This window comes from Stegostoma tigrinum, chromosome 1 (assembly GCF_030684315.1).
Source record: "Stegostoma tigrinum isolate sSteTig4 chromosome 1, sSteTig4.hap1, whole genome shotgun sequence".
NCBI lineage: Eukaryota > Metazoa > Chordata > Chondrichthyes > Orectolobiformes > Stegostomatidae > Stegostoma > Stegostoma tigrinum.
In genome coordinates, this window is record NC_081354.1 from 104,759,592 (window position 1) to 104,775,403 (window position 15,812).

Genomic DNA, 15,812 nt, shown 5'->3' on the forward strand with positions numbered 1-15,812 from the left:
ATGAGTAGTAAGCCTCCAGAGGCCACAGATGCCTGCAACTGTCTCTCAGTTATTTGTGTTGATATCTTCCACCATATCTGCAGGGGCTCTTGTTGTGGCTGACTGGAACTCCTCCATATCTATATGCTAAATTTCTGTGTACCATTACAGATCACAGAATCCCTACAGTGTGGAAACAGGCCCTTTGTCTCACCAAGTCCACACCAACCCTCAAGAGCATCTCACCCAGACCCATCCTGCATAACCTACCTAATCTACACATCCCTGATCACTGCAGGCAATTTAGCATGGCCAATTCACCTAGCCTGCACATCTTTGGTCTGTGGCACGAAACCAGAGCACCCGGAGGAAACTCACACAAACACAGGAAGAATGTGCAAATTCCACACAGACAGTCAGCCGAGGGTGGAATCGAACCTGGGTCCCTGGTGCTGAGAGGCAGCAGTACTAACCACTGAGCCACCCAAGTCAATCCGAACGTCAACATTTACAACTTGCACAGCTTTTAAATAGTATTGTCTTTCTGTTCTTACAAGCAAAGAGAATAACCTCACACTTCCCACATTATATTTACCTTATTTGTTATTCACCTAAACATGGATACAGCCTCTTTGTGTTCTCCTCGCAGCTTCTGCTTCCCTAAACTAGAGTCCACACGTTACTTCTAACACTATTTCAGAACTGTGGGACAAATTCATCACCAAATTCAGCCGAAGCGTAGAATCTATTAAATGCTCTTACCACCATGGCTCATTTTCTGAATTTAAAATAAATGGATTAACTTCTCAAAGTTGTGAATTAAAAGACTGTCAATTGAAACCTGTACTAATATTGGAAACAACAGTTCCTTAAACTCTACTGCCTTATCGGCAAATACTTTCCAAAATTTAGAAACATATGGGACCTTGGACTGGATGACCTGAGTGCAGAAATTATGTTTGGTTGTAGAACTTCAGCAAACAAACTACATTGTATGTCATCCTGATATCCTGATTAGAAATAATCCATGATAATAAAACGTGAGGCTGGATGAACACAGCAGGCCAAGCAGCATCTCAGGAGCACAAAAGCTGACGTTTCGGGCCTAGACCCTTCATCAGAGAGGGGGTTGGGGAGAGGGTTCTGGAATAAATCGGGAGAGTGGGGGAGGCGGACCGAAGATGGAGAGAAAAGAAGATAGTTGGAGAGGAGAGTATAGGTGGGGAGGTAGGGAGGGGATAGGTCAGTCCAGGGAAGACGGACAGGTCAACGAGGTGGGATGAGGTTAGTAGGTAGGAGATGGAGGTGCGGCTTGGGGTGGGAGGAAGGGATGGGCGAGAGGAAGAACCGGTTAGGGAGGCAGAGACAGGCTGGACTGGTTTTGGGATGCAGTGGGTGGGGGGGAAGAGCTGGGCTGGTTGTGTGGTGCAGTGGGGGGAGGGGATGAACTGGGCTGGTTTTGGGATGCGGTGGGGGAAGGGGAGATTTTGAAGCTGGTGAAGTCCACATTGATACCATTGGGCTGTAGGGTTCCCAAGCGGAATATGAGTTGCTGTTCCTGCAACCTTCAGGTGGCATCATTGTGGCACTGCAGGAGGCCCATGATGGACATGTCATCTAAAGAATGGGAGGGTTAGTGGAAATGGTTCGCGACTGGGAGGTGCAGTTATTTATTGTGAACTGAGCAGAGGTGTTCTGCAGGTTTCCCCAGTGTAGAGGAAGCCTCACCGGGTGCAATGGATACAGTATACCACATTGGCAGATGTGCAGGTGAACCTCTGCTTAATATGGAAAGTCATCTTGGGGCCCGGGATGGGGGTGAGGGAGGTGGTTTGGGGGCAAGTGTAGCATTTCCTGCTGTTACAGGGGAAGGTGCCAGGTGTGGTAGGGTTGGAGGGCAGTGTGGAGCGAACAAGGGAGTCACGGAGAGAGTGGTCTCTCTGGTAAGCAGACATGGGTGGGGATGGAATAATGTTTTGGGTGGTGGGGTCGGATTGTAGATGGCGCAAGTGTCGGAGGACCGCCTCCCCCTCTCTCCCTATTTATTCCAGAACCCTTACCCCATCCCCCTCTCTGATGAAGGGTCTAGGCCTGAAACGTCAGCTTTTGTGCTCCTGAGATGCTGCTGGGCCTGCTGTGTTCATCCAGCCTCACATTTTATTATCTTGGATTCTCCAGCATCTGCAGTTCCCATTATCACTAGAAATAATCCATATCACACAACATCACCCTTTATTCTTCCAGTCTACCTGCTAGTCGTGGCTCATCCAGTGTTGACATGAAAAGGGGTTTATGCTGCAGTGAGGCCAGCATTATCACTTTGAACACCATTTCATTAGAGTCCCACTATATGTAAAGAGAAATTGCCTTAATTAGGAATGATGAAGTTGACAAGTTAAATTTTTCTCACATAGTTGTCCATAATTAGTTTGAAATTTGCAGTTGCACGTATGGTAGATTTCCACCAAATACCTATATGCCAGTTTTTAAACAGAATTTAAATAAAAAATCCTGCTCACCCAAGAGTTACTATTAAGCTACAAAGTATGTAATTATTTAGACTGGTAAGACATCAGATTTGATTTCCAATGAGTGCCAGGTTAGATTATCTAAACATGGGCACAGTACAGTTGTTAGAATTCTCTCAATAATCTGGCGTTGAGAGAAACAGTGACAAATGTCAGATAATAATTGGAATCTTTGAAATCTTACTCCAGCAAGAACAAATTATGTTTAACAGAAGAAAACAAGAGGGGGGTCTGGCCACAAACAAAGGAAGATTTAAAAACAGAGATAATGGGAACTGCAGATGCTGGAGATTCCAAGATAATAAAATGTGAGGCTGGATGAACACAGCAGGCCAAGCAGCATCTCAGGAGCACAAAAGCTGACGTTTCGGGCCTAGACCCTTCATCAGAGAGGGGGATGGGGGGAGGGAACTGGAATAAATAGGGAGAGAGGGGGAGGCGGACCGAAGATGGAGAGTAAAGAAGATAGGTGGAGAGGGTGTAGGTGGGGAGATAGGGAGGGGATAGGTCAGTCCAGGGAAGACGGACAGGTCAAGGAGGTGGGATGAGGTTAGTAGGTAGCTGGGGGTGCGGCTTGGGGTGGGAGGAAGGGATGGGTGAGAGGAAGAACCGGTTAGGGAGGCAGAGACAGGTTGGACTGGTTTTGGGATGCAGTGGGTGGGGGGGAAGAGCTGGGCTGGTTGTGTGGTGCAGTGGGGGGAGGGGATGAACTGGGCTGGTTTAGGGATGCAGTGGGGGAAGGGGAGATTTTGAAACTGGTGAAGTCCACATTGATACCATATGGCTGCAGGGTTCCCAGGCGGAATATGAGTTGCTGTTCCTGCAACCTTCGGGTGGCATCATTGTGGCAGTGCAGGAGGCCCATGATGGACATGTCGTCAAGAGAATGGGAGGGGGAGTGGAAATGGTTTGCGACTGGGAGGTGCAGTTGTTTGTTGCAAACTGAGCGGAGGTGTTCTGCAAAGCGGTCCCCAAGCCTCCGCTTGGTTTCCCCAATGTAGAGGAAGCCGCACCGGGTACAGTGGATGCAGTATACCACATTGGCAGATGTGCAGGTGAACCTCTGCTTAATGTGGAATGTCATCTTGGGGCCTGGGATGGGGGTGAGGGAGGAGGTGTGGGGACAAGTGTAGCATTTCCTGCGGTTGCAGGGGAAGGTGCCGGGTGTGGTGGGGTTGGAGGGCAGTGTGGAGCGAACAAGGGAGTCACGGAGAGAGTGGTCTCTCCGGAAAGCAGACAGGGGAGGGGATGGAAAAATGTCTTGGGTGGTGGGGTCGGATTGTAAATGGCGGAAGTGTCGGAGGATAATGCGTTGTATCCGGAGGTTGGTAGGGTGGTGTGTGAGAACGAGGGGGATCCTCTTGGGGCGGTTGTGGCGGGGGCGGGGTGTGAGGGATGTGTCGCGGGAGATGCGGGAGACGCGGTCAAGGGCGTTCTCAATCACCGTGGGGGGAAAGTTGCGGTCCTTAAAGAACTTGGACATCTGGGATGTGCGGGAGTGGAATGTCTTATCGTGGGAGCAGATGCGGCGGAGGCGGAGGAATTGGGAATAGGGGATGGAGTTTTTGCAGGAGGGTGGGTGGGAGGAGGTGTATTCTAGGTAGCTGTGGGAGTCGGTGGGCTTGAAATGGACATCAGTTACAAGCTGGTTGCCTGAGATGGAGACTGAGAGGTCCAGGAAGGTGAGGGATGTGCTGGAGATGGCCCAGGTGAACTGAAGGTTGGGGTGGAAGGTGTTGGAGATTTAAAAACACTTCATATTTAGTGAAAAAAATATAGTTGTGAACAATGAGCAAAAGGCGAAGAAGATCATAAAAAGATGTAGAGCTGGATGAACACAGCAGGCCAAGCAGCATCTTAGGAGCAGGAAAGCTGACATTTCGGGCCTAGACCCTACATCAGAAAAGGGGGAGGGGGAGAGCGTTCTGAAATAAATAGGGAGAGAAGGGGAGGCAGATCGAAGATCGATAGAGGGGAAGATAGATGGAGAGGAGACAAATGTCCCCTCCCCCCACCACATCCCAAAACCAGCCCAAGCTCATCCCCGCCTCCCTAACCTGTTCTTCCTCTCATCTATCGCCTCCTCCCACCTCAAGCCGCACCTCTGATGGAGTGGTAATTAGCTGGGTTGGATTTTTCCTACCTTTTATGTATAGGACATACCTGGGAAATTTTCCACATTGTTGGATAGATACCAGTGCTGTACCTGTACTGGAACAGTTTGGCCAGGGGAGCAGCAAGTTCTGGAGCACAAATCTTCTGTACTATTGCCCAAATGTTGTCAGGACCCACAGCCTTTGCAGTATTCAGTGTCTCCAACTGTTCCACGATATCATGTGAAGTGAATCAAATTGACTGATATAAGCTTGAGTTTTTACAGAATTGTGGAAGCTCTATGGACTCTTACAAATGGCAATTGGGACATGAATGTGGAAGCTACAACTCCATTTCCCACAGACTGTGTTTTTGCTAGTGGGCAAAAAGGGTGTGATGTGATTTGCATGAAGACAAGCTGAATGGAGCTGGGTCACTTGAACTCAGTGTTGAGTTCAACACGTCTAATTTTTTGTGATAATAAGAGCCAGAGTATGAGTCACAACTTTTTTTTGACAGTCACATAAATGCTCTTGAAGAGTGGATAGTGTCTATAGAACTGTCATGATGTGAAGTTATTTAAATCCCCAGCACTTTATAAAGTGAACAAAGGCTGCATTCATCAGTGAGAGTTCAAAATAATTTCCTAGTATTTACGGTACTTTCTTATTGACATATTACCAAGGCTATCGTTTTGTCTTCATGCATTCTTGGCTGTTTTCTACAAACCATGTGAGCGGTAGGCTTTTAAGCGATTTTTCAATAGACAGCTCAAAAAAAAATCAAAGGATTCATTATCTTTCATGCTGGTTATGAATAGAAATTTGTTCGTATCCTGTACATCCCGCACACAGTGAAAATTGGGCACCAGAAAACTATCTGCAAGCCATGCACCTCTGTAGTTCCCCAATATTCCATAAATACATGAGAAACCAAAAATGGTGGGGTCTTTATTGGCCCCAAATATTCTCATTAGTGGAGCATCTGCAATCCCCTGGGGTACAAAATGCCAGTAATTCATAATCATTTCAGTCAAGAATTTTCTCTTTATCTCATACCCAAAGGTTTCTCCACAGGTCCAGCGCCTATGCCCTTCTGCTTTAGATTCTCCTGACAGTGGAAAGAACCTCAGTCCATTCTGAAATAGTAAGAACTGCAGATGCTAGAGTCACAGATAAGACAGTGTGGAACTGGAGGAACACAGGACAGGCAGCATCAGAGAAGCAGGAAAGTTGACATTTTGGGTTGGGACCCTTTTTCTGATGTTTCCTGGCCTGCTGTGTTCCTCCAGCTCCACACTGTGTTATCTCTGTCTATTCTGTCAAGTTTCTGCAGAATCTACTCCCCTAGAGAGCACTGAAGGCTGAGCAAGGTTGTACATGTTCAGAATGAATAATGATAACTGTTGGATACAGCAATGTTTTATTTAAAAAGACACAAATACACTAAAATTAGTTTAAATTTCAAATTATATCAAATTAACTGAACTGGCACAGATAAAAATTTCATTTGGAACTCATCTTCAATCTAAAGCAAACACATGGCAAACTGGAAACATTCCATCCAATATTATAACAAATGCAATCTACACATGTAAGTAGCAAGACAACATAGCCACAAACTGCCAGTAACTTTCAAGTTGATAAGTATTTAATTCCTAACAGGTCTAGTTGCAGTTGTGGTGCCCTCAGTTATAATTATCTCAGTAGCGAGGGGAATTCATAGTTGTGCTGCTAAATGAAGTTTCATATCGAAAAGATGCAGGTGATTTCATGACAACAGTTATGGCCCATAGCCCTCTATCTGAATCGTATTTTCTCACCTGATTCAGTGAGATGGAAAATGGGTACAGAGATTTCTGTTTGTAATAACGCAAAATAATAACAAGGTTAAAGTAAATAAAAGAAATCTGGAAGGAGAGGAAAGTAAAAGAACACACGTAGCGACAGAGTTTTGACTTGATTAACATTTATTGTCACTAATCTTTGCAGGATCAAAGCAACTTTGATTTGATGGGTGTTTCAGGACTTTAAAAAACTATTTCCTGTTTCGTGATAAGTTTTTTTATTTTGTCTTTTTTGTGTTATAAACTTCTGTTGTGAATAAAACTCTGCAACTTATATGAATGCCTTTTCCTTCTATTATTCTCAAGTCTTTGATCAGTTTACCCCTTAACCTTCCAAATTTCAGAGAAAACGGGTCTAATTTGTATAATCCCTCCTCATAACTTAACCCTAAAGTCCAGGTATCATTCTTGTAAACACACATTGTACCCCCACCAACGTCAATATCGCCTTCTAAATGTGTGGTGCCAAGATCCGCACACAGTATTCCAAGTGAGGTAATACCATGGTTTTGTGTAACTGCAGCATATCTTCTGAATCCTAACAGGAAAAGACAGGGTAGCAAAAGATAAACCATTTCCACTGGCACTAGGTGGCACAGACTGAGGATTAGAGCTGAACTATTCAGGAGAGACGCTAGGAAACAATTTTACACGCAAAGGGTGGTAGACGTTTGGAACTCTCTTCCACAAATGGCAGTGCATGCTGGATCAGTCGTTAATTTTCAATGAGAAAGAGACTTTTATCAGCAAAGAATTAAAGGATATGGGCCAAAGCCAGGTGTAAGTGAGCTAGGCCTCATATCAGCCATGATCTCACTGAAATGGAATAGGATCGAGCAACTGAATAGCCTACTCCTGTTCTTATGTTCCAATGACAATTATCCAATTGTAGCCAGAGTATTACTGGAATAGTTTCTCTACATGTTTCTTTCTATCTAGATATAAAGGCCAACATTCCATTGGTAATCCCAATTATTTTCTGTTACAGAGATAGTAGGAGCTGCCAATGCTGGAGAATTGGAGATAACACGGTATGTTATCCAGAAAAAGAAGAAGGGTCTCGACCCAAAACATCAAACTTTTCTGCTCCTCTGATGCTGCTTGGCCTGCTGTGTTCATCCAGCTTCACACTGTGATTATTATCTGTTTCTGTTTGTGACATTGATCTATGCGCCTGAACCCTGAAGTCTTTTTGGACATTCACTGTGTTTAACTTCATACCATCTAGAAAATACTACGATCTAGCCTTCTTCCAATCAAAATGATTAACCTCACACTTATGCACATTGAAATTCATCTGCTACAGAATTGCTCATTTGCTGCTTAACTTTGTGCCATCAGCAAATTTGGATATATGGTTTTCTATGTCACACTATCCAAGTCATCAATACATAATGTGAAGAACTGAGGCCCTAACTAGACGATTGTGGGGCACCACTAGTCACATACTGCTAATTTAGGTACCTATCCATTATCCCTACTTTCTGTCACCTACCACTCAACAAGTTTCCCAGCCTTCTCAGTTATTTGCCCTCAGTTCTGGGGGCTTCCACCTTAGTTAACTCAGTTAACTTCCTCAGAACAGACCAGTTCTGAGGAAAGGTCACTCAGCCCAAAACATTAACTGTGATTTCTCTCCACAGATGCTACCAGACCTGCTGAGCCCTTTCAGAAATGTCTGATTTTGTTTCTGATCTACAGCATCTGCAATTCTTTTCACTCTTTAATTCCATTAATTTCCTCATTACCTCATGTTTTACTTACATTAATTTTTTTCACTCTTTGCTCCTGATCCCTATTAATTGCGTCAGGATTTCTGGCAAGCTATCATCCTTTTCTACTATAAAAACTGAGGCAAACTAATTATTTAACATGTCTGTAATTTCCCCACAGTCATTGACAATATCCCACTCCACTTTAAGTTGGCTTACATTGCTCCTGACCACCTACTATGCTTTTCAATGACTATAAAATGTCTTCTTATTGATTTTGATGTCCAGAGTAAATTTTACTTTCATGATGCCTTTCAGTCGCTATTATAAGCTGCTATGTGGCCTTTTACTGGCCTTTGTATCTCTCCAAAATCTGTGCTTTCTATTTTGCATTTTTTTGAAGATCTTGTATTTAATTTCATGCTGTCCCTTATGTCTTTAATTGTCTATGGCTGTATTTTTCGATGAAGTGGAGCTTTTCTCTCTCACAGATATAAATTGGTTTTGTACACTGTTAAATGTCAGTTTGCTGTGGATAGTCTTGGTCTCCTCTTACTGAAGTCAGCTTTACCTAAATCTAACACTCCAGGAGCTGATTCATGCTTTTCATTTTCAAATGTTACATTGAACTCTATCATGTTATGATTACTATTTGATACATGTTCACACACAGTTAGGTGACACATTAAACCTGGCTCAATACTCATTACTACATCCAGCATTGTACGTCCCCTTGTTGCTCCCATTCTCATCCAAAAATAAATGAATTACCGACATTTAAAATCGATGCAAACAGTTTCTGAAACTTCATGTCCCACCGAGTTTGACAATATGTTTCTTAACAAAATCACATTTTTTGGTGGACTTTCTGCAGACCCTCGGTGCAAGAACTGTGAGATGCATCAAAAAGGAGACATATTGCTGTAAGAAACACTCCCAAACACTCTCCAGAAATTAACTACCTTTTTGACAGGCATTTGTCTGCCTCTTCCAATCTGTTGAAGTTAAAATCCCCCATTACTACTCCTGTAGCTTTGCACACTTTTGCCTCATTTCTGCACTCATATAATCTAGCACTTCAGAGCTAACATTGAGGGTCTCCCCATCCTACCTATTATGGTAATAACATCCTTTACAGTTCCTCAGTTCCACTCATGTAGTCTCAACTGAATGTGATCCTCTCATATATCTTCCCTCATTATTGAAGTAATTTTGTTTCTAATTCATGAGGATACATCACCCCCTCTGCCACTTTCCCTGTCCATCCTGTAAACTTTATAACTTAGTATATTTAGTTACCAATCCCAACTATCCTGTAGCCATAGCTCAGAGTAATCTCACAATATTATTGTGAAGTATACTTGAAATAAATCTAAGATGATCAGTTAAATTTATCATATAGCACAGTATAATCAGACGGATTGACACCATTCTCTGAAGCAAAAGGTATTAGCCCAGACATCTGTTTTGCCTGCTCGATTCCAGAGTGACGGACATCTGCTTAGGGCTGAGGAGAACCCAGAATGGGAAGGGGAAGATCCAACCACCGTCATTTATGTATGTGCAAATGTTGTAGGCAGGACAAAGGGGGAGGTTCTCCATAGTTAGATGCTTTTTCACTCCCTCCATTTGAATGACATCTTCTACCATGGTATCAGGGTCAGTGACATTGCCTGCCTGGCAGCTCCCACTCTCATCCACAAATAAATGAATTATTGACATTTAAAATCAATGCAAACAGCTTTTCAAAAACTGTGCCCCACTGAGTATGACTGTATGTTTCTTAAGAAATTGTATCTTTTCAGCGGACTTTCTGCAGACCCTCAATGCAAAGAGGTGTATGATGCATCTAAAAGAAGAAGATTTTTTCCTACATGGAGATCAATGAAAACTGGCAGGTCTCTCAGCAACACCAGGATGTTCAGAAATTACACCAATGATGCTGGCCACTAAAGCCCTATTAACACATTTATCAACCAGCAAATATTTCCTTCTTCCAGTACTTAAAATATATTCTACAATCAATAATTAAAAGTTCTGTCCGAAGTGGGAATGAAATTGAACTCTTCCCGTCCCCCAACCTGTTGATTTTGCTGCAGATTATAAACTCATTCCATTCGTTTATTCAAAATCCAATATTCCTGGTCTATTTATCAAAATAAACATTGCGAATATTCATGAAATACTTGCACTCAATTTATGCCATTTATTCTTATACTCAGATGTTAAGACATTATGTTGTCTATCACAGTGAGCCAAATATTGCTTTCGTGCTGGACTTTGATGAGAAAATGTGGGAACCTTCAAATGACGTTCTTCATTGTTTTCATATCCTCCCCTGTTTCACAACCATCACTGATCACTGATCTTTGATGATTTTACCCTGGACTCCTGACCTATACCACACAAACCTGTCTGCTATATTCTGCCAGTCAAATGCTTGATGAATCATCAAGCAGGATTTTAAAAAAAAGTGAAACTGATGAAGTAAGCAATGCTTTTAATTGAAGCGTAAAATCAGAAATCTAAATTACGGATGGATTTGTATTGATAATTGGCCTTAATTATTTAAGGACTATATTTTCTAGACAAAAACTGTAAGGTTCTAAGATATAGCAGCAGAATTAGGCCATTCAGCCTATCAAAATTGCTCTGCTATTTGATCATGGCTGATATATTTCTCAACCTCATTCTCCTGCTATCTCCCTGCCCTCAATCCCTTTACCAATCAAGTACACTCAATGACTTGGCCTTCACAGCCCTCAGTAGTAATGAGTAACACAGATTCACCCTGTTCTGGCTGAAGAAATTCCCCCTCAACTCAGTTCTAAAGGGTTGTCCCATCACTCAGAGGTTTTGGCTTCAGGCCCTTGTCCCTCCTACTGGTGGAAACATCTTTTCCAGCTCCACCCTATCCAGGTCTCTCAGTGTTCTGTAAGTTTTAATCAGACCCCAACCCCATCCTTCTAAACTCCATCAAGTATGGACGCCAAGTTCTCGACTGCTCCTCACATGACAAGCTCTTCATCATCAGGATCATTCTTGTCAATCTCCACTGGACACCGTCCAATACCAGTAAATCCTTCCTCAGATATGGAGCCCAAAACTGCTCAAAATATTCCAAAGGCGGTCTGACTAGAGCATCATTCAGCTGTGGCAGTATATCTCTGCTTTTGCATTTCACCTGTCTTCAAATGAATGCTAACATCACATCTGGATTCCTAAATGCCAATTGAACCTACATGTTTACCTTAAGAAAATCCTGAACTTGGACTCCCAAGCCCCTTTGTCCTTCAGATTTCTGAAGCTTTCCTCATTTAGAAAATAGTCTGCGCCTCTATCCTTCCTACCAAAGTGCACAACATCACACTTTTCCACAGTGTATTCCATCTGCCATTTATTTGCCGCTCACCTCGCCTGTCCAAGTCCTTCTGCAGCCTCCCCACTTCCGCAGCACACCCTGTACCTCCATCTTTGTGTCATCTGCAAACTTAGCAAAAGTACCCTCAATTCCTTTCTCCAAATTATTAATATATTATGTGAATAGTTGTAGACTTAACACTGACCCCTGCAGAACTCTACTAGTCAACAGCTGACATCCTGAGAAAGACCCCTTTATCCCCACTCTCTGCCTTCTGCCAGTCAGCCAATTCTTTAACCATGCCAATACCTTGCCCCTAACACCATGGGTTCTTATTTTCTTTAGCAGGCTCCTGTGTGGCACCTTGTCAAAGGTCTTCTGGAAATCCAAATAGATCATGTCTACTTGCTCTCCTTTGAGGAGGTAGCGAGCAAGTAAGACAAAATTTCCTTTGGCGATTTTCCTTGACGAAATCATGCTGACTCTGCCATTTTAGCATGCTCTTCCAAGTATTCCACAGTTTCATGCTTAATCATGGACTCTAGAATCAAACTGATGACCAAGGTCAGGCTTACCTTCTTCTGTCTCCCTCCCTTCTTAGACATTTTCCAGTCCTCTGGGACCCTCCCTGACTCCATTCCTGAAAGATCATACCACCAATGCCTCCGTAATCTCCTCAGCTGTGTCCTTCAGAAATCTGGGGGTGTAGTCCATTAGATCCAGGTGATTTTTCCATCTTCAGATCTTTCAGTTTTCCCAGTACCTTCTCGTCCTGGCCCCTCACTCTCGAAGTTCTGGCATGTTACTGGTATCTTCCACTGTGAAGGCTGATACAAAGTGCCTATTCAGTTCTACCACCATTTCTTTGTTCCCCATTACTACTTCCCTAGCCTCATTTTCCTGAGGTCCAATGTCCATTCTTGCCTACTTCTTAGATTTTACACATCTAAAATATCTCTCGTAATTAACTTTTATTTTACTGGCTGGGTTAGTCTCATATTTCATCTTCTTCTGCTCTTACAGTTTTTTTAGTTACCTCTGCTGGTTTTTAAAGATTTTCTAATCCTCTGGCTCCCCACTAATCTTTACCACACTGTTTTCGTTTTCTTTTGCTTTTATGCTGTCCCTGACTTCCTTTGTCAGCCATGGTTAATTCATCCTTCCCTCAATTAGTTTCTTCTTCTCCGGGATAATTGTCTTCTTCCTTGGGATAATTTTCTGACGTGCCACCCAAAGTACCTGCAGAAAATCTTGCCAGAGTGGCTCTACTACCTTCCCTGCTTGGCTGCTTTCCAATCAACTCTGGCCAGCTCCTCCTGTGTGTCTTTGTAGCTTCTTTTACTCAATTGTAGTACCATTACGTCGGATTCCAACTTCTCCCTTTCAAACTGCAGCATGAATTTTATCATCTTATGGTCATTGCCGCCTAGGGGTTCCTTCACCTTAAACTCCATCATCAAGGCTGTTTTATTACGCACCACAAATCTGTAATTGCCTGTTCCCTAGTGACTTCTACCAAAAACTGCTCCAAAAACAACCATCTCATAGACATTCCACAAATTATTTTTTTTGAGATACGTTATAGACCTGATTTTCCCCTATTGAAGTTCCCAATGATTATTGCAATAATGTTCTTCTTACACACGTTTTCTGTCTCCTGATTCATTTTCTTCCCCACATCCTGACTACTGCTAAGAGGCCTGTACACAATTCCCATCAGGGTCTTTTCTCCTTTGCGACCCTTTAAATCTAACCACACGGATTCTACATCTTCCAGCTCCATATGAGTTCTTGATGTCAATTTAATTTCATGTCTTACTAACAAGACATTACGCAACCGCGCACCCCACCCCCCGCCCCCCCAACCATCCATCCTTTTGATAAGACGTGTATTCTTGGATATTTTGTTTCCAGCCCTGATTTCCTTGCAGCCACGTCTCTTGTGACACCCACATTGATTGAAATTGGCATGTTCAAAGTTTAACAAAAAGATTGCCTGCATGCTTATTGAATAAGCCCAGGTGAAATAAATAACAGCACTTTTCTTCCATTTTTATTACTATTCATTGTCAATATTGGTTTATGGTTTGGTTAGACTCTGATATTATTCAACTCTCTTTTTGGGTAAACTGTGGCCTGTTCTGGGTCAGGAAGGATTGCCCCTACTGCTGATTAACTAAAGTCCAAGCTAGATTATTTTTCAAATGCCTTAATTTTCATAAAAGTACATTCTACACTTCTATTACATCCTGTTATGAAAATGGACCATATCTTTGAATTTATTAGATATATTGAACTTTTAAGTATAAAATATGTTGCTTGAAAGACTGACATATAGGACAAAATAGACAAATAGGAGGTTGGAAGAACACAGCAGGCCAAGCTGCATCTGGAGGAAAGGAGCAGTCAACATTTTGGTCATTAACCTTCTTCAGGGCTAGGGAAGCTCCAGATAAAGAGGGTGGGGGCAGGGGCAGCAACAGGGGCGGGGGCAGAATGGTGGTGATAGTTGGACACTGGTAGCACGTACAGCCTAGTTGGTCGACAGGAGGGATGAATATGTTTGGCAGCTGGAAGGGGAGCTGGGTGACGGCTGGGAAGTTTATTTGTAATTGGGGAACTCAGTGTTGAGCCCTGTGGGCTGTAAGGTGCCCAGGCTGTAGATAAGATGTTGTTCTTCAAATTGGCATTGTGAGTCACTGCAACTTGTTGGACGGGGGAGTTGAAATGGGTAGTCACCAGGAGGTTAGGTTGGCTGTTATGTGCCAGGTGAAGATGCTCAGTAAAACTGTCACCCAGTCTACATTTGGTCTCACCGATGTAGAGAAGATTGCATCGGGAGCACCATATGCATTAGACGAGGTTGGTGGAGATGTAGGTGAAGCTCTGTCTTGCAGGGAAGGACTTTTTACAGCCCTGGATGGAGATGAGGGAGATGGTGTGTGGGCAGGTGTTGCATCTTTTACGGTTACAGGGGAATGTACCGGGGTGGGGGTTGGAGTGGTTGGTAGGGAGTGTGGTGCAAACTAAGGGGTGGTGAAGAGAATGGTCCTTCTGGAAGGCAGAGAGGGGCAGGAAGAAGATGATGTTCTGGGTGGTAGGGTCTGATTGGATTTGGCAGAAGTGTTTGAGGAAGGCCAAGAGAGGCTGAGGATATAAATTCAGTCTGAAATCCCTGTGCAAATCATTCTGAGACCTGAGAGAAAAACTCGCAATGTCAGAGTTGATAAGCGTCAATTAAATTTTCAGCCAGCAAGAATTCAAAAGGAGAACTGCCATTCAAAAATCTGAAGTGTGATTACCTGTGGATTATATGCCAGACCACAGACATGACAGGAGTTGAAAGAAAGGTCTAGGAGAAAGATGTGTTTGTTTGTTATCATTTCATGAACACGTGAAATGAGGTCAAAAGCCAACTGCAACCCTTAGTCTTGGTGTGCTATAGAGATCTCATGCTGGAGAACTTGTTTGTGACTGAATTTCCACTATGCTAAAGTATGCTGCAAAGAGACGTAGCTGTGAATTTCTAGACAACGTACATGTGCAGTTCAACAGAAATAAAGTCCTTATGAGTGCTGATGCAAGCCAGTAAAGCCACTGTCAACAGAAAACTGCACAAACTCCTTCCTGCCCAATTGAAACTGCTTCGGTCTGGTAAAAATCTTGTCTCTTTTATCATCAATCCACTCAGGATCTAACTAGTGATAATACAACTATACTCCGGACTTAGCAAACATGCTTTAGTCTAAACCTCCTTCAAAACACTTTGTTCTGGAAGAAAACTCATATTCACTTGAAAAGTGGAAAAAACCTGCAGACCGACATTTGGCTGAGGCTTCAGCTTTTAAAAGAATTTTGCAACTTCAGCAACTGCCACCATTTGAAACTCAGTTCCTATGGGAAAGCACCTTCACTGGGCAGTTACTCTATGGATTCATGTGAAGTAATTTTTGTATATTTAATATTTTTAAAAATGACCTTATCATTAAGTTAAACCCTTTCTTTTCTTGGATGTCCGTGTCCTCCCCTGACCCACACCACCGCCCTCCCTCCACCGCGACCCCCCCCCACCCAACGTTTCCCCATATCCCCATGTCCCCATGTCTCTGTCTGCGCATGTATCTGTGTCCATTTTTGCACCTGAAAATTTGTTGTGGGTCATTTAGAGTTGGACTCCACAAACAATGAGTTTGAGAGAATCACACAATAGCCAATTACAAAATAGGAAAATAATAAGAAAAAAAAAAGCACCTCTGCTTAAGGACAGAAAATGAGAAAATTAAAAGAATTCA

At 43.1% G+C, this 15,812-nt stretch overlaps 1 protein-coding gene across 5 annotated transcripts in view; it reads right to left on the minus strand.

Moving 5' to 3' along the window:
• The window catches only part of corin (corin, serine peptidase), a 212,727-nt gene that overhangs the window by 143,594 nt on the left and 53,321 nt on the right, over positions 1–15,812 (minus strand). The gene's annotated exons all lie outside the window — the stretch shown is intronic.